The sequence below is a fragment of the Panthera pardus genome, unplaced genomic scaffold, assembly GCF_024362965.1.
Source record: "Panthera pardus isolate Hobbes unplaced genomic scaffold, ASM2436296v1 HiC_scaffold_17, whole genome shotgun sequence".
Taxonomy (NCBI): Eukaryota; Metazoa; Chordata; class Mammalia; order Carnivora; family Felidae; genus Panthera; species Panthera pardus.
This window is the reverse complement of record NW_026526732.1, coordinates 128,907,903-128,933,412: the sequence shown is the minus strand read 5'-3', so window position 1 is coordinate 128,933,412 and position 25,510 is coordinate 128,907,903. Positions and strand designations below refer to the sequence as shown.

General features: G+C 40.9%; 1 protein-coding gene and 1 non-coding gene across 18 annotated transcripts in view; both read left to right on the top strand.

Moving 5' to 3' along the window:
- Positions 1–25,510, top strand: part of FARS2 (phenylalanyl-tRNA synthetase 2, mitochondrial) — a 619,002-nt gene that overhangs the window by 429,988 nt on the left and 163,504 nt on the right. The gene's annotated exons all lie outside the window — the stretch shown is intronic.
- On the top strand, positions 13,843–14,033 carry LOC128777934 (U2 spliceosomal RNA). The gene has a single exon (XR_008423231.1). It is a non-coding gene; the product is annotated as a U2 spliceosomal RNA (small nuclear RNA).

The following is a 25,510-nucleotide window of genomic DNA, read 5'->3' as shown; positions in this document are numbered from 1 at the left end:
ACTACATGAGTGAGGGAGAGAGGGCATACCCAGTGGTGCATTGTTCTTGAAAGAAGACGGGACATCATGGTACCCAAAGCTGAAGGAGGTGAATAGCATTGACCTCAGAATGGAGAGACAGATAACTATAGGTTTCTCAGTTCAGCGACTGGAAATTGATGGAGCCCCCACCTGAGTGGCTTCTCTCTGCTCTGTGAAGTACATGGGAGGGCTTTCTTGAGGATGAATGAGGGAGAGGTCAGGTCAGGGTGGTTTGAGGATAATGGAGAACATTTGAAATAGTATGATGGAGTGGGGAAGCAGGCTGAGCAGAGAAGCCAGGCCTTTGTGTGGTGGGTGCTGTGAATGAGGATGAGGCTGTCCCCCTGTGGTTCGACTTAGGCACAGATCCTTTCTGGGGGTCTCATACTGCCAAAGCACACCAGCCTCCTTCCTTCATTGGGAAACCTTTTATTGAACTAATCTCTCCAGAAGTTACTGTGTTCAACTGGACAAAAAGATATTTTACATTGAATGAAAAAAAAAAAAAAGGAAAAATGTTTTTATTGTTTTGCTTAGATTTTCTACTTGGGCTTATCTTTGACATGGATCCAGGCCACTGTAATTTTTTATTAACTTCTTACCATGAGTTATTCTGTCTCAACATGTTTTTAAATTCACAACATGTTTTTTTCACAGTATTCGTTTCTTCTCTCAGCTCTTTTATTACAGACTGTATTTTTCATTTGTTATATGTCCCCATCCTTACAATGCATTGCTTACAATATTATTACTGCTGTTCTGTATGCATATTATTGCTTTAGTTTTGCAGGGACTTCCCTGTGAATAGCAGAATGTAATTTATGAAATATGACAATCATTGTCGTAACACCTCTGTGCTATATGTTACACTTGCTCCAACAGCAATGTGGAAGTCGTTACCCATACTGCCAGCTTCCAAAGCTTCATGTAACCCCTTGTGTGCAGAAGGAGCCTCCCAGGATTCCTCTCAGGATGTAGTCAGAGAGAGAAGTATTGTCTACTGAGGCCATTCCCATTTCTGGCATTTGCCATTTCAACTAATTCAGGAACAAGTGTTACCTAGATTAGTTGAAATGTGTGTAAAGACCGCATAATACTATCAGTAATTAACCAAAATTATAAGTATCTAAGAAAATGATGCTAACTAGCTATTTTTCAGGTTCTTTCATGAGAAGCTAGCAATGTATAATAGCACTGGTCAAAAGGGAAGGTGCTCGGGGAAGGCTGCCTGGGTTTGAATGCCGGACCTGCCATTTGCCGGCCATGTGTGACCTTGGACAGGTTAGAACTTCTTTGTGCCCCTTTTTCCTTCTGTATAAACTAGACCTAATACTACCTAATCTCATATGATTATTCTAACCATTGAAAGAGTTAACTCACAGGGCACCTGGGTGGCCCAGTCAGTTAAGCATCCGACTTTGGCTCAGGTTGTGATCTTGCAGTTCATGAGTTTGAGGCCTGTGTCGGGCTCTGTGCTGACAGCTCAGAGCCTGGAGCCTGCTTCGGATTCTGTGTCTCCCTCTCTCTCTGCCCCTCCCCCACTCATGTTCTGTCTCTCTCTCTTTCTCAAAAATAAATAAACATTTTTTTAAAAAAGAAAAAAAGAGTTAATATAAAACTCTTAGAACAATAGCTGGCACATACTAAGCACTTAACAGAGTCTAGCTATTTTAGATACTAGAATGGGCTTCAGAAGTCTGTCTTCCTGCCTCCTTTTGTTGGAGGTTTCATTTAGGAGACACCTCGTCTTCATCACATGCAACTTTAAAAGTAGGTTATTGTATGTCCAGTTTTTCACAGTGTCTAAATTCATATGATCTATAGTAATAAGATTTTATATTATATGAATGTTGATTTATCATTTTCCATATATGCAATAAGCAGTATTTATTCCCTTTGCATTAAAAACACTACCCCCACCCCACCCACCCAGGAGGAACAGCATGACTCTCAGAGACACAGAATACCTTCCTCCAGCTTGGTGCACATAAATAACATTATTTTTTAGCTCTTTTAGACTATTTAGCCGTGGAATCAGATGATTGAACTTCCCAGAAAACAGTCTTCCTAAATCTGTTTGGATGGAATCATTTGCTGTAAAGATCCAGTGTTATTCAGAGCCACTCTGTGCTCCCTTAATTGAAAAGCTCTGACAGTGACATTGAAGAGAGATTGCCTTTGGGGCCACCAGCAGACAGCTTTCCATAGCATCTTATATTGTTAATGATTCAGAGAATGTTTTCCGATGAGATCAGAAGCAATCCACTAATGAAAAAGTGGAAAGAACTTAAGAGCTTAAAAGAGAGGAGAGGAGGGTCGTGAGAAAACCTAAAAAAAGACAAAAGTTGGTGAGGAAGAAGAGGTGGGGCCAGTTCCATGGCAAATTTGTCATTTGTCCCAGCCTAGCTACTCAGAATCTTTTTTTCCAGTAGGAAGAGGAAGGAGAGTGAAGAAGCCTTTGAAATGATGTGAGGGAAGTCAGAGACAGACAGGAGTGAATTTGGACCAGGTTCTGCCCTATATATCTTGAGACAAGATTTGGTCAGCACTATTGTTCGCTCCTGGGCCGTTATCAGTGTGTCTACTAGAGGCTCCAAGGATGGACTGTCCACAGCTGCCCAGTGCCATGCCCTGCAGGTGCTTAGGTGTCCCCATGGATAGATGACTCTGTTCACAGCCCACAGCTGCTATCTTCCTCCACTTTCTTCAGCCTTCCTCAGCACTGCTCCACTGTTGACAGAGCAACAGTGGAAGTGCAGGCTAACACAAATTAAGTGGCAGTCTTGGGATTTTAAAGAAAAAAGGTAACTTTTTCATTTTAGAAATGAAAAACGTAATGTCTGCTGTGTCAATTCACTATATATCCCCTGAAATGGCTTCATCTCTATGCTAATTTTATGCTGAAGATAGAAACTCTCCTGCACTAGAAGAGGAGAGAAAGGGCCAGAAATCAAAGATATCTGAGTGGCTAAGAGCCAAGTAGACCCCTTCAACTCAATCCCACTTAGAAAATGTCCTCTGAGCTGGCCTGGCCCTCAAGACAGCTGGCATTGCCATTAGGGCCATGTTAGGGAAGGGCATCACCTCCCACCCAGGAAATCAACCCCCAAGTCCTGGGCATGGATTCATGACCAAGAGAGTCTACATATCTCTCCTTGGTCTTGCATCAGTGATTTCCCTGGTATATCCATATCCCAAAATTGACTTCCTTTGATTTCCTCGACTTCTATTTTAGATGAATAATTAATTCATAAAGTGTCATCTCAAAAGCACAAAGTAACCCATAACTCCATGACTGTAAATGTTTTGAATAATGGACATTGTATTGTGTTTAGATCTGGATTTGTCTATTTCTCATGGTAGAACATGAGATATTGAGGACAGGAACCTCATCTCTTCACCTAGCACTCACATGAGACCTTCCTCAGAGTAGGCACTTATTACGTACTTGTCAAATTTTATAACTGTTGCTCTCCAGCGATTTCTCTGGGTCTGTCCCCTCATAGTTCAAAGACAGTTGGACAAAGAAGAGATTGGAAGGGTCCTGTTTTCACTGCTTCTTCATCACACAGAAGCTTCTCTTTATCAGTTTGATCCAGTCCTCTTCACCTAGTTTTCTCTATTCCTCCATACCCAATAATGCTGGCTTTTTGTTTACTTTATGTTGTTTTAAAGAGACAATTTCATGATGAAAATGGAATATACTCTTTCAGGCGCAGGACTAAGACCAGTAGGAGAAAATTATAAGAGGTTGACCTCAGCTCATACAAAGAGCTTTCTAACAATGGAGTATTTGTTAAGCAGAATCTGGGTGGTCACATAAGACTATTGTCCTGACAGAGCCTAAACTGAGGCTCAGCTGGCCAAGGTGCTGACTGGTGGCTTTCCTTGGGGACCCTCTAATATCCCTAAAGCCTGAAACCTCAGCTGGCTGATGGCAATGGAGGAGATGCAGCAGGTGGGTAGGAGGCCATGTTCCTTAGGCCCACTCTAGGGACAATGCTAGGGCTGGCGGTCTACTGTGTTTCTTGAGCCCATGGGGCACAGCTTTGAGAATGCGCAGAGAATGCTGACTAGACAGGCATAATGCAGGCCATAATGCAGCTTGTCTTCAAAACAGAAAGAATTTCTTGGAGATTTAGTACTCACACACTCCTGAGGGATTGGAGATGAGAATGTCAAGGAGACACAGAGGCATGAGTGTGTGTATATGAGGTGGTTTCTATCTGCTTGATAATAAGACTGTATGCTTTATGTTTCTATTGTATTCATTTTCCCCTCATATGAGGATGTCTGAGCCAGAAACACATAGCCCAGGGCAGGCATTTCAGTGACCTAGAATAGAGAAAAGTACATTATAAACAGTTTTTGGAAACATAAGGGGCTGAAATGCATTTAGCCATTTGGAAAGATAATGGAAATTGTGCTTCTTTCTTTTAACTATTTCCTTTGAAGTTTAACTACGTAGTATTGCCTTTTTAATTCTTTCACAAAACAGACCCTGGAAGAATTCAAGTGGGTAAACCAAAAGCTAGCCACAAGCCAGCTACAGGGTGACATCGCAGCAGAAGGTGAGAGCCTCCTGCTTTCTCTCTACGGCAGTTGCACTCTTCTGAATAGAACGAGTTGGTGATCTGGCAAGAGTATCATGAGGGAAAAGAGGTGGCTATAATTGTAGAGGCATTGACATTGAAGAGACCTAAAGAGGGGAGGTGCATCTAGCCCCATGGTAGGATCCCGAAGTAGGAAAGGAGGGTTCCTAGCCATAGAAGATCTAGGGTACTGTGCTTGAAAAGACTATGGTGTTTATTAAATCACTGAACTCTGTTAACCCCAAAATATTGAGTTCCTCCTATGTGTAATGCCCTGAAATAGGAGTGGTGAACTATACAAAGAAAAATCCAACTCCCTCAACTAACTTAGAATATATTTATTTCTTACCTAAAAGAAACAGAAGTAAGGGGCACCATTTTTTTTTTTTTTTTTTTTTTTTTTTTTTTTTTTTTTTTTTTTAGAGAGAGAGGGAGCAAAGCACATTAAAGCAAGCTCAGTAAACACTTGCTGATTAACAGCCACTGCAGGTCCCAGAATGTGCTTTGAGTTGGAAGAGGTGCCAATCTAGATGCTCCATGAGTGACTCTTGATAACAAGAGGGCAGCCAGCCTCATTGTGCAAGAACTGTATTGAGTCTTCTCCTGTTCAGTACCGGGAGCTCCAAGAGGCTTGCCAGTTGAAAGGAGAGACAAAAATTTAATCAATATTTAGTGCATGATGAAGATTTGCCATGTACCGTGCATATGCAGTGCTAGACACTAGAGATACAAAAATAGACAAAATGATCAAAATGTGATTAAGATCATGACCAACAAAACCAAAATCTGGGGAGAAAAAAGAAGTATCATTTGATATTAAAGATAGCCCCTTAAAAAAAAAATCAATACCAGTCATAGAGCCAGTGGCTGAATTCATAGAATTATAGAATGTCAGACCCAGATGAGCCCTTAGCTCTGTTCAAAGCTCTTAGTTTGCAAATGGAGAAATGGAGACAGAGCAAAGAGAGGTGAAAACATCAACCACATTTAGTTAGTTTACATTTCTTTTTCTCTGAGTTTCCAGTAGGTAAACACACCTTGAGTGGGTTGATGAAGACAGATGCTCTCTCTTCTTAAACTGTGTTGGCTGCTGGTGACCACCTCTTAGAGCAAAAGAAGCACTTTCTGACATTGATGAGAAATTATGCCTGTGGTGTGTGTGCTTCCTGAGCTGCTGAGTTTTGTCTCCAACCCCCTGCTTTATTGTTTCCTGGCACACACTGCTTTCATGCCCGTCATCAGAGAGTTTCTCTCAGCTGTTCCTCAGCTCGACTCCTTCAGAAGTCTCTGTACGCTGACAATAAATAGTTGGTCTGAAAACAGATGAGAGGTTTTAAAATATGGCTTTTTCCCCCAAGGGATGATTTAGGGTTCAGTAGCTTCAGTTATGTTGAATTTTACTTATAAATGGGGGTGACTTGTATATAATGTGAGTTTTATTTGTCTTTTATACACAGCCACATTAACAAATATTTATGTTTGCTCTTGTACTGCTGGACAGCGACAGCAAATATAAATGATATTGCACCAGTTTAAGTGTGGGACTGACTTACCCAAATGTCTGTATGACAGTGAAATAGCCAGCCAATTGATCATTTTGGTCAGATCATCAGAGAAATCAGTGGGAAAAGAACCCCTAAAACCTAACTAAATGAATTGATTTTTAGGTGGTTTTTACAGCTTGATTCAGGCAAATATTTCAAAAAGAATATTATAAATATATATATTTATATAAATATAAAGAATATTATAATAAAGAATATTATTTAGAAACAGCTGAAGCAAAAAGGTGTGGCTTTGAAGACATATCCAAGCTGGAATCCTGGTTTTACCTTTTGGTTGCTGTATGCCTTGATCAAGTTACTTCTTTGGGTCTCCGTATGCTCACTTGTAAAAATGAGGATAGTAATACTTACTGGGTAGTGTTTTCAAGAGAGTTGTGTTTAAATAATAAATCTGGAGTACCTAGCGCATACCTGAAACAAACAAATGTTAATTCCCATCCTGCTGTGGGAATCATTTTATAACACCGTGTCCACATTGTTATTCGGGCCTTCACGGAGAGAAGCTTGAGCAGCTTGTACTCGGCGTTCATCATCAGGTCCTGTAAGAAACAGCCATATGCAATGTGTTACCGAATGTCCAACAGGAAGATTGCTGAGGATCTTATCCATTATTATCCTTCAGCACCCCCTCTATAAAACCTTCTGTGAGAAATGTCTTAAGAGTTAACTGCCAAGAAAAACCTGGCTTGCCTTAAGGTGCAGGTAAATTTAATCTTAAGAATTATGTTACTCACCACTTTCCCTTTCACTCTGGTGGGGAAGAGGCTCAGGGCTGGGGATGAAGGTCATCCGGCTCCACGCAGAAGCCTTCAGAGCTTGCTGTTTGCATTGCCCTCTTTCCTGATCTCTGCAGGCCTACTCTTCCTGAAATTTCCCCTCCCCACACTGTTCTGTCAGGAGAGAGGTGCCACTAGATGGATTTCAGCCACAAGTCTGGACTTGCTGAATCCTGCCCTATGAGCCTCTCCTGCCCCCTGTGGGCTCTTGAGAGAATCAGCTGAGAAGGCAGCCTAACAGAGGGGATGCTGGGCTAGCACCTTGTCAGCTTCAAAAACACCCAGCACCCCAGTCCAGAGCTGGTGAAGGACAAGAGGGTCTGAGTTGGCCAAAGCACCCTTGTACCTCATTCTCAACCCACACCTGCAGGTCTCTCTTTGTATTTGCTCATATGGCTCATGGCCTCTGGAGGGGAACAGGGAGGGAGTGGGCTGAAATGAGTCTGGCTTGAAAAGGCGTCAGTGGAATACTACGTGGCAATGAGAAAGAATGAAATATGGCCTTTTGTAGCAACGTGGATGGAACTGGAGAGTGTGATGCTAAGTGAAATAAGCCATACAGAGAAAGACAGATACCATATGGTTTCACTCTTATGTGGATCCTGAGAAACTTAACAGAAACCCATGGGGGAGGGGAAGGAAAAAAAAAAAAAAAAGAGGTTAGAGTGGGAGAGAGCCAAAGCATAAGAGACTGTTAAAAACTGAGAACAAACTGAGGGTTGATGGGGGGTGGGAGGGAGGGTAGGGTGGGTGATGGGTATTGAGGAGGGCACCTTTTGGGATGAGCACTGGGTGTTGTATGGAAATCAATTTGACAATAAATTTCATATATTAAAAAAAAAAAAAGAAAAGAAAAGGCGTCAGTAACATACCACCCCTCATATTTATTCTTCATTTTCATTCATATCTAAACGTTTTTTATTATATATTTTCTCTTGTAAGCCTCTTTAAGGCAAGAAGTGAAAACATGAAGCTTCACAGATCACATATACCAATTAAATGTAGCATGTTAATGACATATGCACTTAAATATGGGTGATTCTGCCCTAAAGGCACATGTATACAAAGGGTATGCAGTGGCCAGGGCCAGCCCGAGGCAGTTTGGCTATTCGTCAAGTCATAGTTAGGTTCTGCTTCTTGAATCCCATAAATCAATACCAAACAAATTAACTTTCATTGAACAGGCAGTATACCTCACTAATCATTGCAGATATCACACTGCAGGAAGTCATCTGTTTACAGGGCTGTGTCTCCTACTCAGCTCTTAGCTTCTAGAAAGCAGAGACCAAGTCTTATTGTTCTTTACATTTATAGTACTCAGCCCACAACTGATGCATAATAAATGCACAAGGGATGAGTGAATAAGTGAGAATTTTTCAAATGGGGAGATTATTCAGAACAAATGAAGTATAGAATATCAGAATATTTTATGAGGAATGGCAGTTTAAGTTGTTATTACTTGTAGGTACTTTGAGAAACACAGACTGTTCCCCTAACCAAATGCTACTGAGTAAGATCCTGCTTTAATGGATAGATAAACATGATTTCTCATTAGCATGCATAGCACTGAAGCCCAATTTTATGTTGTTGTTGTTGTTTTTAAATAAATACACTTTATAAGTGTTTCCATGTATCTTTTCTCTCAAAAAGCTTATCATCTGACCTACAGTGTTCAATTTCTTAGCCGGCCCTGTTCTACTGACAATATAAAAGTTTCAACTGGGACTCTCCAAAATTATTACTAATTGTTAATGAAGATGAAGTTAGGTGGTTCTACCGGATTTATATTTGCCTGAAACATTTTTATTTTTGGTGTCCCTATTGCGTCCATCCGAGACTACACATTCAGCAGCCTACAGTCTATGCCTGACTATACAAAAGACTCGAATGTTCACACACTATAATAAATAGTGAGTGTCAGTGAACTTGTTATGGTAAATGCTTAGGTAATTACTTTCTGCCTTAGTTAGGGGACGTATGGTGGCATAAGCTAAAATTATTCCATCTCGAGACAAACCCTGAGGTGGCTGTTAGAGTTAAATATAATTCATTTGCAGCATGTTTATTATAGTTAAATTTAACTAATTTAGGGCCTGCTGCTGGCCAACAGCTGAGGAGGAGGAAGTTTCAGCGTCCATGAGTTCCTCAGAAAGAAAAAATGAGGCTCCACGACTGAGCTTTCAGAACATGACGTAGGAGCTACTCCCACTCTGTCTCCGCTCTTCCTGTCCCCAGAGTTGGACGGCTTTGTTGCTCAAAGTGGTTGGTTAATGAGCTGTTCAGGCATTGAATTGTGTGGTGTGGCAACAGGAAATCTCAGCATTAAACTGGGGTTCTGTGCAGTTCTCTGTTTCTATTCAGAACTTCCTGAAGTTCCAGAAAGAACCCTTATATCCAGCATCATTGTGATAACAGATTTCTCTGTAGATTATTAGCCCCCTCCTTTCATTAACCACTTCCTCTCAGAGTCATAGGGCCAGTTTGGTTATTATTTCTCCCTAGGCCTTCCAACCTAAAAAAGTGTTTACTCTGGAAAAAAATAGAAAAGAAGGACTTCCTCAAAGAACCAAAAACATGTCTACAGAGGGTCATTTACCTTTTAAAAATGTTTCCATCAAAGGAACACTTTTTAGAGTAGAATTTGTGTCACGAGAGATCTCCAAAGCTAGATGGCTTACTCTACCAACGGCGGTGAGGGGACATGCACAGGAGAAACCACACGAGTGTGGAGAGGTGAACACCTATGAGCCTTCCACTTTTGTCCAAGAATTAAAGTTAAGACTCGCTGTAGGTGGGCTGTTCCCCTGAAGATAGGGACGGTGCCAGGAGAGGAAACAAAATTCCAATCATCGTGAGGAATGAGGATTTGAGGAAAACACTGTCCTAGTTTTCAACAAAAATATCATGTATCTACTTTGGAAACATGTGTGCTGTTCTGATCACTCAAGAGAAGGTGGCATTTGGAGAAACTCCAGAGAAGGATGAGTGGATGAACACAGGAGTCAGTAGGTGGCTATGTGAGAGTTAGGAAATAGCAGAGCCCCTTCAGTGGGAAGATAAGAGCACAAAGACAGCATCGAAGTATGTGGAGTCTCAGGCAGGTTCACTGGGGTCAGGACAGTCTCCTTCACCAGATCCAAAGTACAAAGCCAGCAGGGCAGACCACACTCACCCACACCCGCAGTCCCCAAGACTCCCCCCAGCACACCTGGCCCAGCCTCACTAACCGGTCACTCCAAATGTCACTATTAAGCGTACCAAGGCCAGGCTTTCTGATTCTCAGGCTGGCGTTCTTTCCACTGTGCACCACAGTTGCTTTCCTTGGACCCAGACTCTTCTGAAAACTTCCCTCTTCCATTTTGATCAGATCAATTTTGGTCATGAGAATGATTTGTGACTTCAATGGGCAAACTATGATATAAAAAGTAAACTGTGTAAGTTACATAATTTTGGGGGCAGTTAACTTTTCCTGAAGATTTAGTTTAGGCTATTAAAATTCAGGAAAACATAATATAGCTTCTCTGTACCTCCCCTACCCCCCCCCCCCCCTCCTTAAAAATAGCATCTGAGTCTCAATGTAGCTGAGTCACTACTTGGTGTGATCCAGGGCTAGGTTGCAACTGGACCTGTCAGAATGAGGCCACAGTGATTCATGACAGAAACGAAGTTTGGTTGCCACTGACGACATGTGTTCCTTTCTGTTTTTGGAATTTGGCAACACCGTGTTTTGCCTTTGGAGTAGAAACACCTTTGCATGGTGATAGTAATGGGATGACACAAGCCACTGCCATGAATGCACCCTCTGTGCCCTCCCGCTGTGACATACAGAATCCCTAGCCACTTAGGGCAAAACATGGGTAATTAGCATAACTAAAGACCTATGGAGACTATAACTGGGCAGGAAGTTTATCACATCTACCACTGCAGCTCAATACTAAGTCAGTCTACCAGCCAAGTGTTCCAGCACCTTCTTTGTGCCCCAAACTGTGCTTCCCATTGAGAAGAGACAACATAGACTGAATAGATGTGTCCCTACCCTAAAGGAACTTGAGGAAACATAAACCAGTGACAGCAGCAGCTTGTACTTCCCATGTTGATTCTAACAATATATGTGTCTGCTTCAAACCAGCTTTGTACATTGAGGGCGAAAGCCTCATCTTGTGCTCGTGCATGGTGCCTGGCATGAGGTCAGTCATGCTTGAGGAACTGAAGTGCACGGGTACTACCTATAGTACCTGCTTGCCTCCCTCTGTGCTCAGGACTCAGCACACCATTCCTCCATGCCCATCTCAGGACACAGATTTGGGCCCGTCCACCCTGGTGTAATGTCCAGAGGAGGGAGAGGAGAGACATGTCAGTAAGGACACAGTCACAATGGCTTTATTTAAAAAAATTTTTTGTAACATTTATTCATTTTTTGAGAGTGGGAGAGACAGAGCATCAGCAGGGGAGGGGCAGAGAGAGAGGAAGACACAGAATCAGAAGCAGGCTCCAGGCTCCAAGCTGTCAGCACAGAACCCAACGTGGGGCTCGAACTCACGGAGCGCGAGATCATGACCTGAGCTGAAGTCGGACGCTTAACTGACTGAGCCACCCAGGTGCCTCAACAATGGCTTTATTCTAAAAGTGGGACTTGGACAGTAAAGAATTCTGTGCTCTCCAACACTGGTGTAGAATTTAGCCAAATTTATGCTAACTGGACTTGTGCCAGCTCTTTTGAAGTGAGGGGCAGATATAATAATCGTGAGTGCTTTCCAAGAAATCAAGCTACTGCTTCGCTGCAGTGCTGACGATGCTGGTTTCAGACAATGTCAAATTTATGGAGAGTGTAGAGCAAAGCTTCCGAAATGGGGTGCCTTGGGACACAGATGTACACACACACAGGTGTGCCAACATCGTCATCTCCAGAGCTCTTTGGACACCTAGATATGCCTGCAGGATGGCATGGATTTATAGATGAATATAAATACAGACATAATGTGTATAATGTGTGTATACATTGCAGAAGACTAGAAGACTATACAAGATGTCAACTGCTTATGTCTGGATGGTAGGATTATAGTATCCTTTAATTTTGCTTACATATTTATTTATCTTCATTTTTATATAATTTATATGAATTAACCATATAACTTTTTAAGTCAACCAAATGCTAACCAAAATGTTGAAGACTTGCCAAGTTTTTTGGCCCAGCCAAAGATTCATGTATATATTATATTCCAGCACTGACTTAGAAACTGTTTGTCCTCTTTTTTTTTTTTTTTTTTTTGTCATTTTAAAAATGACTATTTTCAGTTGGTGCATACTCTTCAAAAAAAAAAATAAAAGAAAGAAATGGGAAAGCCGGTGTCACAAATCAGAGAAATGTTGCATGTTGACAGATTCACACCACTTATTTTCTTTGTATCTACTGGCCCAAACTGGTAACAGCCCAAACTTTCTCCATTTGTAAATATTCTCCTAAAGGCCACTTCCTTTTGTGTTTGATATCTGGATTAAGAGAAGACCCTGATGGTCAGATGTTAGTTCCAATTGGCCCAACTACAGGGGACACTGATGCTTGGCCCCTGGAGGATGTTCAAATACCCTGAAGCAATAGGCTGGGAAGTCTTGTTTCTATCCTCATCCTCCACTTATCGAGCAACTATAGACAAGGGGTACTGATTTGACTGTTATATTTTATGGCACGTGAAATTTATGAAATGTTTACAGTCATTCATACTTGTTTTGTTCAACAGTTCTGTGAATGCCCAATTTCTTTTTGCCTGGGCTCAGATTCTTAAGCAGGGGTTAGAAGCACGATATTTGCCTTTTTCTCACATTGGAATGCTTGTAACCTAAATAAGATCAATGTCGTTGTTCTTCTGGGAGAAGCACTATTTTAGCCCGTTTTCAACGTTATAAAGTATAAAATACTTCCATATTTGGAACTCTGACATTTTGTACTCAGGGAGATTTTTTTAAAGATTGTCTGGTCCTGTTCCTTCATTATACAAATGAAAAAGTTAAGACCAACACAGTCAGAGGGAAATGTCCAAAGTCCCAAGAAGTAGGTAGTGGCAGGGCTAAGGCCAGAGCTTAGTTTTCTTTTTACTACTTCTATTCTGTACTTTTTACCTAATATTTCCCAATTATTATGGGTAACTAAAATATTTTCTAATCTGCATTTTTTAAGGGAGAAACGAAATAAAAAGCACAGTATCTGGCACAACATGGTCAATAAATATTTGGTGAAGAAGGTATGGATAAGCTTGCATATATTCACCTATTGAGTCAGTAAAAACTATAGCACGTTTGCAGACACAAACACATAGATTAGTAGGTGGGTAGGTAGGTAGATGGGTGGATGAATAGATGACATGTAGTGGGTAATAAGTAACTGGTAATGGCACGTGTGTTCTCAGCACAAGGATTTAGTCACCATGTGTCCCCAGTCTACATGGCTCTCTTCAAAGGAAGAGGTTCTGGAGAGGAATGACATGAGATTCTAGGAAACAGAGAAAATATACTCCTTTTCATTGAAAACCTAGCAGAATTGCTAAAGTCATAAAGCCATATGCAACCTGTGTGCATGTGTCTTGTTATCTGTATAATATTGTCTACAGTAACTGTTTAGTCACAAAATATGTCACCTGCCATTCCACTTGTACCACGTATAATGTTGAAGAGACCTATTAAATTAGGGTAAGTCATAGGGGAAGTGTAGTAAGAACATCACCCTGTAATTAAACAGTATATCTTGATTTTGGAGTTGTGCTTCCAAGTTTCGTTTATTTTACAAGAGTAACTTAGAAACGTTAGAAAGAGTAACTTAGAAAATTAGAAAACATTACAAGAAGAGCTAATCTTCACCAAAACAGAGTGAACAGTTTAGAGATAAAGAACACAATCACTTCTCGGCCTTTTGACTAAAATCAAGTGTAGTATCTGTTCTTATAAGTTTACAGATAAAGAACACAAACCAGGACAAATACATAAATACCCTACAGAAGAACATTGTTTTCCTCATGTTTTCCATTGGTTAACATATCCGGCAGGAAGTTAAATTTCATTTTCTTTTCTGTGTCACAGAACATGTTTTCTTAATCACCTTCTCCACATATTGAACAACATCTTGATGATAATTGTGGCATATGCTACATTGAAACTATGGCAAAAATCATCCTTTTTCTCCCACCTAAGGGAAATTTCACTTTTTTTATTGAATGAAGAAGGCATTTAAAGTATAAATTAAAATAAAGTCTATTCAATTTGGTTAGGCTCATATAAAACTAATAAAAGCAGTCCAAACAACCTGACTGAAGTTTGCTACAGAAAAGTTTAATTAACACACTCCATTTAAGTATGTAGGAAGATTTTCTAAATGATACGTAAAGATGCTAGCCTCACTAATCAAGGAAAGTCGCTTGAATGGAACATTAGTTGAATGAGGGGTGTCTATACTCGTCTATTATTGATGAGTTCTTTATTTGATTCGGCTTTTTCTCTCCTTCATTCTCCTATTAGGCCCTCATTAATTCAACTGGACTTTGTATTTGTTAAATACAAATGTAATATCATACACATTAGGCCAGCTATATATCCAGAAATACGCATTTATATAATCTTCCATTTTTAAATCATGAGACTAACAGTATATTTTATTGCACATGAATCTGGTGTCCTAGTTTAGGATCTGCTTAAATTCTCAATAACATCCTCATAAAAGGATTCAGGGAGCACAGCTAGCCATAAGGACATTTATGGTGTCACATTAAGGTAGGATGTATGCCATGTGCCTTGTGATAATACATTAAATGATTCAAATAGGATTTTATACAAAGATCAAAGCAGTTTAGAAAATTGTAGATGGAGCCATATTTCTGCATGCAAAAGTCTCATTTTGTTTATATCTATTAAACTCTCCCAAACTTAATAGGACTTAGTCTGTGCTTTTATACTATATTAGTGAGAAAAAATCCTTATGGTCAACTTTCTGTGAATGTATGCTTCATCTTGCCTTGGTGGTAATGACTGCAAGATTCCCTCTCTCACCCTTGTATTGTCCCATGATATTTGCTGCTTCCTGAAGTCAATATAGACAGACTCGAGCCAACTTAAATGTTGTCTCAATATTTGCCTAGTACAAAGAAAATTCCATTTGAGAAATCCACAGAGCATAGTCATTCCTGGAACAACCAAGAGGTGGTTATTACTGTTGGAAAGAATTACTTTGCCCTGCTTTACTTTAACAGTGACCAAAATAGATCTTTAAAAATCTATCTCAAATTCAGAGGCATATGTATATTTAAAGTGCCCACACGTCAAGATTGTTGCTCATTAGTTTCATGAGCGGATATTCTTTTAGTTAAAAAAAACATTTGAAATGCATAACCGAAGATGATTAATTTCATATAATTTATATTTGTGAATCAAAAGATACTCTTATCAAACCATGTATCTTTTTTTTTTTTTTATGAACATGGTGCAAACGCTGATAATCAAAGTCACCATAACTAAAAAGGACTGGTCCGTAAGACAGTCGTAAAGTAGCTAACATTTGTGTTCAGCTTTCTTACATTTCCTTCTTCTAACTCTCTTTCAACAAGTTCTTTCTTCCCACCTTTGCCCCTTTACACCATAGTATCTGTTAAGAACTTGGTAATGGGCCAACATAATAAAATTCCATTAGCCAGACTTCTCTAACAACAGAGTAGTTAGGTGATATATTCCAAAGACTTTCTAACAATTAGAGCCACAGCAAAAAGACACAGGCAGGTGCCTTTAATAATCAGTCCATGTGTGTGTGAGGAAGTCCTGCAGGTGCTAGATGAATCCCTGTTAGGAATATTGGCCTGGCAACACTGCTTTGGGAAATTAACCTGGCTTCAGTGAGTAGGACAGAGAAGAGTAGGCACCCACCTCTGGAAGAGGGACAAGCAAGGGACTGTCGCCAAAGCCCAGGGTCATTGTTCCTTCTCCCGTGTGCTTGTGTATGATTGTGTATTCTTTTTTTTTTAATGTTTATTTATTTATTTGTTTTGAGAGAGAGATAGAGAGCAAGTTGGGGAGGGACAGAGAGCAGGAGACAGAGAATCCCAAGCAGGCTCTGCACTGTCAGCACAGAGCCCAGTGTCGGGCTTGAACTCACAAACTGCAAGATCATGACCAGAGCCAAAAGCAAGAGTTGGACGCTTAACCGACTGAGCCATCAGGTGCCCTGAGTGTGTATATACATTTCTAACACTTCTGGTTTTGCTTTGCACTTGTTTGAAATGTCTACGTGTCTGTTTCATCCACTTGGTGGTGAAATTCCTGAAGGCAAGAATTCTATCTTGTGCCCAACACAAAAGAGGCACTTAGAAAATGGGTGTAGAATGAATGAGTGAATGAATCAGTCTGTCAAGCAAACAGTTCATTCAAGAGACACCAATGAGAATATGGGTTCAACTGATAATAATGAAAATTGCAAACAATGGATGGATGTGAAATACATAGAGGTAGAAATAAGAAAAATAAGTGGTCGATGCCTCTAGGGCTTGGGCTGAACAAAAGGGAGAACAAGAGTGGCAATGGGTTAAATGGGGAACTCTACAAGAGAAATTTCATGAGGGAAGTTGACAATATCCTTTCAGACAAGTTGAATAAAAATTGACAAACTGGGTATCAAAAATCTTTTCCTCAAAGAAACAGTCCCTAAGTGTGCCTCTGACACCTGTCTTACATACCCAACCCAATTTCTTGGAGATCTAAGATAGATTACTTACCAACAGAAAGAAACTATTTTGTAGATATGGTAGATGTATATGGTTTAAAGAATACTTCCATCAATTCTTTAAAAAAATTTTTAATGTTTATTTTTGAGAGAGAGAGATACAGAGCATGAGCTGGGAAGGTGCAGAAAGAGAGAGGGAGACACAGAATCCAAAGTAGGCTCCAGGCTCTGAGCTGTCAGCACAGAGCCCAAGGCAGGGCTCAAGCCCACATACCACAAGATCATGACCTGAGCCAAAGTCAGACAATCAACTGAGCCACCCAGGTGCCCCAAGAACACTTCCATCAATTCTTGAAGGTCACCATCCTTTGTAGACTTGGGGGCAGGTAAGGGATCTAGAAAAGCTGAGACTGATGCCTTGAGAAGGTTCTCACAACCCGATAGAAGCCCATCCTATAGTAAGGTAACTGCTGGCAGGGGTCAGCCACCTAGGACTTATGTCCTTTAAAGGTACTAAATCCACATCAGAGAAGACACTTATACTTACAATCTCTATGCTATAGATTGTGTGCCCTGAGCCACCACTGGAGATAGCCTCTTAATATCTAAATAAATAATGTTCGAGGGAGGAGATTCACCTCATTTCATACCCAGCCATCCTTTAGTAGCTCGAGGGCTTCTTGGGCACTGTTTCTGCTGTCTGATAGCCTCTGGAGCCCCAAACATGTCTCATTCCTACATCCTCTAGAAATGCCAAAGAAGGGTCTACCTTAGCTAGGTGATATGTAAGCTAGGAGGAATGTATCCTGATATGTGCACATTAAAGTCTGTGAGTTACAAAGAGGATATTTTAAATAATTCATTTTCAGTTTTCAGCCCCTCATTCCTCAAAGTTTTAGAGTGAGCCCTCTAAATTTCCCAAGGACTCCCCTGAAAGTTCTAGCAGAGGACAGGATGCAAAGGTATCTGCTGTGTGTTTTCTTGAATTTTGTCCATTGTCTCTCTGATATCCTAATGAATTAGCCTGCAATCTTGTCTTGACCCAAAAGTGGTGCCCCTTGGATCAGAAGGAATGTCTAAAACACATTGATCTGTGGTTGGAATATTAAACTAAGCTCCAGGAACATCCTGCCAGAGGCCTGTCCTTAGGAAATTGTCTCAGATTTTCTTGCTGGTGAAGGATGATATGCTGCACCTGACCTTCTGTTGAAAGCCAGAAAACAAAGAGGAGAAAGCAAGCCTTTTACTTTCTAACATTTCCTTCAGGCTATACTTTCTTAGGGTTGATACCCTCTATATCTTTAGAGACCATATCTGCAAGACATTAAAACTAGGTCCTCAAAATGAGTGATCACCAGCCTCTGGTTATAACCAAATATGTCCTCAGGTCGCAAGCCTTCTCTTACCCTTTCCTTTAAAATCCAAACAAAAATATTCAGCTGTATGCAACCATCATGCCCTGTGGAGTTTCTGCAGATCTCATGGGGATAATCATGCCCTCCTCTAGCTCTTGTTTCTGGCTCTTTTCTCCAGCACCCCTACGGTCTTGGCAACACTCCACAGGTTGTTGGCTTCATGACATTGATCACTGCACCTCCTTTTAAGTCCTCAGGATACCCTAAGTGGTGCAGTGACTTATAAGAGATTGGAAATAATGGAGAGGAAACTAAAACTGAATTTCTGCATCACAGTTGTGACAGTCAATCAGTGATTTGTCACCACAGTGAATCACTTACTGGCCATCTCTTGTCTCGTTTCTGGAGTAACACCAGGAAGCAGCTGTCTCTTTAGAGGAAATTTATTATTTCCTGGCTTCTCCCTACTGTCTGCTCTTTCCTAAACTCCCATCTCTTTGGCCTGACCCAAGGAAGCTTCCACAAATCGGTTTCTTTCATTACAACCCCTTATGTGGATATCTTTTTACTTAACTACTAGAGTGGTTTAGCTTCCTCTGTTTCATCTTCCCTGTTCTTGATGATGATAATAATAATAATAATATGAATAATAATAAGTTGATTAAAGTGTTTTCCCAAACTACAGGCTTCTTCTCCCTCTGTAGCAGAATTTTATCTTTAAACCCAATGTGGAAATAGCTGCATCTGGGTGTAAGTTAACAGCAATTGTATCTTTCTGCTACTTAATGAAATTTTGATTTCAACCAAGTCCAGTGGCTACCATTACAGTGTAGCTCAGATGCTGAGACTGAATGAGGTCATGAGAAACAGCTGCATGGTCAGCACACTTGCGTGCTCTTGGACATGGCGTAAATGTAGGCAAAGTTGTATTTCAGTCCACAACCTTGAGAAAAGGTGCCCTTCCAACAGGAAGACTCATAACCAGGCAAACAAGACTGTAATTCTAATGGTAAAAGTAGCCATGGGTTATGTAGTCATCCAAACCACTAGCAGGTCCAGTTATCCCCCACCGTTGTTTATCCACAGTGTCACAGAGAGAAGGATTTAGGGTAGATATCTCTATCAACAATAGAGGTAAGACCTAATGAAAGTGGTAAATGAGAATTATGGTAAACCAGAGTTAAAAACCAAAGCAGTACTTCCTGTATTTCTCACATAGCTACTCTCTGGTTCATTTCCCTGTCCCGTCTTTCTGCCATCACCACCACAGACAGCTGGTGTGGAAGATGATTGATTGTTGTCTTTTTATTATACTTCTTCTAGAAAATTCAGCAGGTACTCATAGATCCACCTGAAACTAATGTAACATTGTATTAACTATACTTCAGTTTAAAAAGAACCAAAACCAAACAAAATAAAAAAAAAAAAAAACTGCCCTAAGGAATTTATTTGAGAAGAATTCAAAGAGTTCTGCATTATTATTTATAAGAAAATTTGGGAACAACCTGTATGTTACCCACGGAGAAACAAATCAATTCTGCTTTCCTCATCTGAACACAAAGAACTATTTTGCACATATTCAACACTGTGTTACTTTAAATAATTGTTAGAGACATTGAACAAAAGGTTCACAATATAGTAGGTTTAAAGGTAAAGAGTAGGCTAGGTGTTGTAATTCTACTTTTATGTAGATTGATGTATCCCTAAGGGAGAGCACAACAAGCACATGTGTCACAGTGGCCAGTCCAGCTCACAGGACTACAGGGGATTTTTACTTTCTTCTTCATACTTTCCCATGTTCCCCAAGTTCTTGCCAATGACTATTTCGCCTATACACCAAGAGGGGGAAATGTTTAAAGAAGAAAAAGAAGAAAACCGCATAACTTTACAGCCACTTATCGAGCATTTTAACAATAATCCTCAAGATATACAAGCCCTTTCTTCCCCCTCTGACTCTGACTGATTCATCCCCTAACAAACTGCTGACTGTTTTCTCAAGAGAGCAGAGGAATAAAATAGGCTCTGACTGGCGCCTGTATTAAAGTCTTTCCAGCTCCCTTACAGCTGCTGCCTCTTCCGTCCTCTTCCTCCTCTGGTGCCTTTTCCTGAGTCTGGCTACACTTGGCCAATGGTTGAAGTCATTCTTTCATAAATAATTTGTGCAGTGATTTGGAGCTTTCTGACGACAATCTACAGTTTGTTCCAATAAACTGATGCAATAGAGAGAATTTGGGCTGCTCTGTGACAGACATCATGCAGTTGGGTTGATTCTCTGCCCTGGTCAGAATGTGGGTTTGGTTCTGCTGAACTTCTGATCCTACCTCAATTTATGTGGTGTTTTTACTTTCAGTGAACTCAGTGGCCAAATGCCCCAAAGAGGCGAGGTGAGTTATATAGCACGGCACCTTGATGGAATATTACATAGTTGTTAAAAATTACAAAGACTGGGTTGCAACATCAAAAAAGTGTTAAAAAATGTAAAATAGGAAACAAATCAATACCTATATGTGGTTACGACAATGTAAAAGTATATACTTGTATTTTGAAAGGGATAGAGGAAACATGAGGAAATGAAAATAATTAATTTGATGGCAGATGATAGAAATTTTTAAAATTCAGCAATGTGTGTTTACTGGGCACCCACCATATGCCTGACACCATGCTAGCCATGTCTATTTTTATTTTAATATTTACTTATTTTGAGACAGAGAGAGCAGGGGAGGGGCAGAGAGAGAGAGAGAATCCCAAGCAGACTAAGCACTGTCAGCGCAGAGCCCGATGCGAGGTTCTAACCCATGAACCGTGAGATCTTGACCTGAACTGAAATCACGAGTCAGACACTCAACTGACTGAGCCACCCAGGTGTCCTGTCCTGTCTATTGTTAAAATTTAGTTCTATAATATTTAATAATATAATATGGTATAATATAATATAATATAATATAATATAATATAATATAATATAATATATTAATGTAATGCAGTTTCTAAAGAAATGTAAAGTAGTGTGGTGGAATTCATCTTTGTAGATGTTACTGTGGGCACTATTGATTGCATAAAGGGTACCCTTAATATACTATTCTTTTCCACACTGGATCCAGGAAAAGCTTATGCTGCTGGACTATAATATATCTGTTGAGTCCTCAGGGAGCCAGATATGGCCTTTCTCCCATCTGCTGCATGTTATTCTTTCACACACACACTCAGCGGATGGGTGCCAGGTTCTGTTCAGGTGTGGGCAATACACAGGGACCAAGACAACAGGGCTCTGTCCTCAAGGGGCTTCTGGGCTATTGGGAAGGACAGGAAATAAGTTCATTGGCAGTGTGATTTCAAGTAGTGATATGTACAGTGAATGACAGTAGAGTACAGAGACAGTGAAGCAGAAAGCAGTAGCTTATTTTCAGGAGAGTCAGGGAAGATCCCCCTGAGAAAACAGGGAAGTGAAAGAGCAGCCAGGCAAAGTCTGGAGGAGGTGGAGGGAAAAGGTTAGGGAAAGGCCCTGAGACAGGAACTAGGTTGGTATGTTTGTGAGATGCAGTGAGTCAGAGAAGCTGGTGAGCCTGGGAACTCTGTGAGCCACAACATGGAAACTTTTCTAAGTATGATGGCAAGTTTTAAGGAGTGTTAGCATGGTTTCTACTTGGGTAGAGAATGGACTGTCAGGTGGAGGAGAAACAGAGGACGAGCTGCTGGTGGGTTAGCAGTCCAGATGAAAGGTGAAGGAAGTTTGGCATGGGAGGCTGGCATAGGCATGGAGGGAAGGCCTGTTATGAAGGCAGAGCACATGGGACACGAGGAAGAGTCAGGACACAAGGATGTCTCCTAGGTTTAGGATTGAGTCACCAGGTGAATGGTGATGATGTGCTAGGAGGGAGGAACAGTAGGGTCTGTTATTTTTTTTTTTATGTTTATATATTTTTGACAGAGAGAGAGAGAGAGAGAGAGCGAGCGCACAAGCAGGGGAGGGGCAGAGAGAGAGGAAGACATAGAATCCAAAGCAGGCTCCAGGCTCTGAGCTGTCAGCAGAGAGCCTGACGTGGGGCTTGAACCCACAAACCATGAGATCATGACCTGAGCTGAAGTCGGACACTTAACCAACTGAGCCACCCAGGCACCCCAATTTCTGTTATTTCCTAGTGAAAAGATTACTTAGATCTGATCTAGGTCAGTCTGGAATATGCTGCTAATTCCCAGAGTTCTATGGCTGTATCTTCAAGGGTAGGAAAAGGGTTTCATGGACCAATGGAGAGACTTCCAGCTTAGGAGCCCAGAAACCTGAGTTTGGTCTGCCTCTGCTATAAAACAGAAGTTTCATCTAGGACACATCATTTCACTTCTCAGAATTACAGTTTTCTGTATATCTGCCTTTCAGAGTTTTGTAAACTAAAGTCCGATACAGATACATAATGGTGTCTTTCTTGTTACCTACACACTTGTATATATTAGCATTCCTGTTTAGAATCATGACCCAGAGCATGCATGAAAGCACAGGTCAACAGAGGATTGCCCCTGATTTGCTGACTCTTAAAAAAGCCCACTGATTCACCCCTGGCCTGTCGCCCAGCACCTGCTGAACCCCCATCACATGCAAACACTGTGCACTCGTCCTCAAAACAAATGACTTAGCAAGATCCGCTTCAAGAGTGAAACAAAAGCATATTCTAATGTATCCCTGAGTAAAAAATTAAATTTACATTCTGTTCTCTGAGGACTCTTGCTAACTGAGGTAGTTGGTTGCTTTTCATTCTCACGACCCACCTGTGTTTGTTTCCAAGGGCCATTTCCAGGAGCCTTACCCTAGATTAAGCCAGCCATATAAATGAGAAGCCACAACAAGAAGCTGACTTCTCCCCTCCAAGCACTGCTTAATGGTCCTAATCAGCAAACTACTTTCTCCCTCTTAAGTAGCATCTTGAGAAGTCCCAGTACCTGTCACTTCAAGATGGCATCTTCTACAGTGAATGGAGAGGTGGAATAGGTTTTGAAAGGACAATTGAGGGAGCTAATCTAAACCATTAGGTGTTTTCTTGCTAACAGGAGCCTGATTCTATTACGTCTGTTAAAGGCTCTAATAATAAGACAGGTTTCTTGGGGCACCTGGGTGGCTCAGTCAGTTAGGCGTCTGACTCTTGATTTTGGTTCAGGTCATGGTCTCATCATTCATGGGATTGAGCCCTTCAGTGGGCTCCACACTGTGCAGAGCCTGCTTGGGAGTCTCTCTCTTCCATCTCTCGCTCTCTGCCCCTCCCCCTCCCCTCTCAAGTAAATAAAAGCTTTAAAACAAAAAAGACAGGTTTCTTTGACTCCTAGTATTCTGTTTAAACTTAGCTCTAAAGTCACTCGAATTGCACGCTCACCAGCTAGGGGGGAAATGTTAAGCAAATAAAAAAAAAGTAAGCAGAGCCAGAGAACAATTTCCTTTTATAATTTCTCTTCTTGAAGTGTTGAAACTCAGAATCCTTCACCTGAAACACTGTGGGGTTCACGGAGACTGATGACGGTGAGGAGCTCAATTCAAATGACATTAAGTGTGCGCAGAAGCATGGGGGACAGTCCTTGGAGGTCAGGAGCTGGCTAGCTCAGGAGGCACCTCACAGCCAGCTGAGGACAAAGGCAGAGCCATCCAGAATGTGGGCTGAAAGCAAAGGGGAAATGATCCTATTGTTTGGGGACAAAACCAATCAATAGTTTTTTTTTCACTTCTGCCATTTCAAGGAAAGTTTTTTTTCCTCGTATATGTAATTGCTTTTGCATAAAAGATTCATTATTTGTGAGCCAGGTACAGAAGCTGAGTTCCCCCTCGGTTTCCTGTGAGCCTCTCCGGTTCTGTGCCCCAGACCGTAGTATTGAACTGATATGGATTTATACACCCAACAGCTGGCTTCAGAACTTTCTGTCCAACCTTTCCAAGCAGCCCAGATTGTAAAACTAGAGGTAAACAGGCAGGCCTGTTTGAGACATCCTGAAAGCCACTATTGTAACGGGGTAGCTTTAATCTGGAGGTAGCTGACCTTGATGTGTGAGTACTGCGTGAAGAATGACATTTCCAGTAGCCTGACTCTCCCGTACAGAAAGCAGGGAGAATTTAGTTTGGGGGAGCGATTTAAGCTGGAGAGACTCTCTGGACTGGAAAGGGCATTTTAGATTCTGCCTGTCGTGAATAAAGCATCAGAGATTTCGGTTATGGCACACATGAGGATGAGAGGAGCTCACGGACTGGCCTCTCTAGGTCATGCTTGGGATCACCATGAGGTCATGTTCAAAGGCTTCCCAGGTGAGGCTTATCGTGGGTCTCTTATATCCTGTAGAAGTCTCATTGCCTTGACAGTATTTTCCCATATTTTCAGGTGTGAAAACCTTCTTCGGTTTTCTTAAGAATAGAGAAGCATAGAGACTATATTTTTAAATGCTATTAACTAGATTTAAGAACTTTAGAATACACTTCCTATGGCACCACTCAATACATATTAAGATCACTTTCTACGAGCTCAGGACTCCCCTGGAAAATGGTGAAAATGACACCTGAGCTGAATTTATAGCACCTGGAAGCCTGCCTAAGGAAGACTGGGAGGAACAGGGAGGTTATTCTGTTTGTCTTATGTCACCGAGCATAGCTCCTGGGCTGTCATGGATGCTCAGAAGATGTCCACAGAAATTAGGCAAGTTTCATATTGTTGATGATAACAGGCTTTGTTTCCATGAACCTTTTATGCTGTTGAAAATTGATCTCAGCTTCATCTTTTAAAATAATAACCAGCCATTGGTATGCCCTTTGGCAAGCCATGTAAACTCTTTTGGCCTCAAGTTTTTTTCTTCTTTCCATTGAAAGCTTAGCTAAACACTCTTCACCACACCCCGAGCTGGGCACTGAAGTCTTGTTCAGAATCTACCTTGATAATTAGATTTTTTTTAAACCTTAGATGGAAGTAAAATAGATATGCAGAAGCTAGCAGGCTTAAAAAAATATAATGCTTAATGGTTAGAAAGTTTAATCTGTTTACTGCTAACCATCAGTAGGCAGGGGAATGCTAAATTATATATAACGTAATCCCCAAAATCTACTGTAATGGATGCTAATGTGAAAATGTATGTATACCAATATGTTGAGTTTATGCCGTATGAACATGTGGGGTGGGATGTGTCTGTGGCTATTTTGCATTCTTGCCTTGTATGATGGTCCAGTTGTTTAAACATGTCATAAACACCAAGTCAGTGGTACTGTCACCAGGTCTACCAATTGCTACCAACCATGCCAGGTTTCACGGGGATGAAGCTCTTTATTCTACCTTCCCCGATTTTTTGCCACCTGCAGAGGATCCTTATAAATTCAGGTTAATCAATACTGTATTTCCTGTTTCCCATCCAGAGTTTATTTTATACCCTGGATCAGAGAATTCATATTTCATCTACTTTGCAAAATAAATATTAATAATAACAATGTTATTAATGTGTTCTTTGGACACGATACCATCCTATGAGTTTACTTTTACATATATCAGATCCA